General features: G+C 42.0%; 1 protein-coding gene across 1 annotated transcript in view; it reads right to left on the reverse strand.

The window, feature by feature from the left end:
* The window catches only part of LOC101860717, a gene marked incomplete in the record, with an annotated part of 13,175 nt that overhangs the window by 9,733 nt on the left and 1,476 nt on the right, over positions 1-1,966 (reverse strand).

Consider the following 1,966-nt stretch of genomic DNA (forward strand, 5'->3'; position numbering starts at 1 on the left):
CGACTATCAAGGCACCCCGGAAAAAGCAGGTCACAAGAGAGTGACAAACATACAAAAGAAGTAGAGGAAAATGACAATAGTAAGCATCAGGAAAGAAAAAGTAGCAGTTCCCTGATGTAGATCAGGCACAGTTATGAGTCAACCCATTTACAATTATACAGTGCTTCAACGAGAAATGTCCCCCCTTTGGGAATGGCCTAAAGACACTACAGTCAGTGGCACTGCCCCGGAGGGTGTAGAGCTTTTACGGCGCTCGCAACTGCATAAGGTCATATGAGCACCAGAAGATTAGAGGTGTTACAAGAGAGTAACAAACAAAAAAAGAAGAAGGGAGGACGATAGATGTTAGATAGGAAAGTGTTAAAGTAAGAGTTTTAGTTTACTTTACTTTTGCCTGTCCCCGCGGTTTCATGCACCCCGCAGAATATAGCAAAATATGATCTTTTTTGTGTGTGCATAATTTCTGATTATTGTCCTTTGTCATTCTTTGTTAAAATTAACTGAATAGCATAATTTCACATTCTTGGGCTCAGTTTGCATAATTTCATAATTAATTTTTTTTTTTTAGCATAAAGCCACGGGAACTGGTTAAAGTAAGATTTTTAGTTTAGTTTAGTTTAGTTTAGTTTAGTTTAGTTTAGTTTAGTTTAGTTTAGTTTAGTTTAGTAAGAGTTGTTTGTTGTTGTTGTTGTTGTTGTTGTTGTTTTTTAGTTGGTGTTTTACGGATCGGTTGGTGTCCGTCGCCGTGGACACGGGCCCTTCCAGGGCGCTACTGACACAAATTTTTGTAGATATTACGGGAGAGGGACATACTCGTAGAAACGAACGAGGCCAGGTAAGGCCAAGGCTGAAACAAACTACTTTACTTTTGAAGGGAAATAATTTGTGAAAATGCAAATCGTGTATCAGTCCTCGCAGTTATTTCCCTCTGTAAACTGTATGTAATATGTTTCTGTTCGTTCACAACAACAACAACAACAACAACAACAACAACAACAGCAGCAGCAGCAGCAAAGCAAACGGGAGGCCAAGTGCTCTTACCAGTTACAGAGTGATTACTTGTGGGTTCTTTGTTGGTTGTACAGACTTCAAAATAAGTTAAGGACCACTTGCAAACACTCTGGGTGGTCTTATTGGGTTGACCTGCACGTGGGCGTTCTTGGACTGATCCAGTAACTTGATGGCGCTGCCTCAGGCGGACAATGACAGAGTGTGACACTGCAAGCCTTCTGGCAACTTCTCGGGCTCCAACTCAATCCTGAAGCCATGCCACAGCCCTGGCACGATCAAAGTCTCTCAGCTTTTGTCTTGGTGGCATGTTGATGCGATACTGGATTTTGAGCAAACGGCGGCTTACATTGCCACCAAAGTGAGCACAGTTCGAGACGGTACGTCCGTTTATGACGTGCACCAAAAATTTTAATTTAGGAATGTCCTTGATGTTGCGCACAAGTCGATAAAAAACAAGAAATTTGGCTAGCATTCCCCGAGGATTTCCGTGAAGCATGTGGCGGTTTTGCCCCTTTAGAAACCTTCGCAGTACACATTGGTAACCCATGAACACTTTCAGAGCAATTTGAAACATTCCTTGCTGTATTTTTTTCGGATAAAAAAAAAATCAATGCTGTCTGTCAAGGTGGCCCTTAACTTATGTTTAAGTCTGTATATTTTTTATGTGACACATTTTTTTCACATGACACCTTTTTCGGTTTGGATATTGCTGTGGCTTTCTTGAAGGTTTACTGCTCTACTTTTTCTTCACGTGTCAGATCAGGGGCAGACATTGACGATCATGTTACTCAATTCCTTCCCCGGTTTTTCTTATCGTGTTATTTGTTGTAAGGTCTCACCTTGGGTAGGATACGCCTCCAAAGCGTCATCAATGCTCCCTCCCCAACCTATCCCCCTCTCCCCCTCCCCAAGTCCCACCTTTAGTACGATAACCCTCCAAAGCATCATCAATGCC

Source organism: Aplysia californica, unplaced genomic scaffold (genome assembly GCF_000002075.1).
Source record: "Aplysia californica isolate F4 #8 unplaced genomic scaffold, AplCal3.0 scaffold01739, whole genome shotgun sequence".
Taxonomy (NCBI): Eukaryota; Metazoa; Mollusca; class Gastropoda; order Aplysiida; family Aplysiidae; genus Aplysia; species Aplysia californica.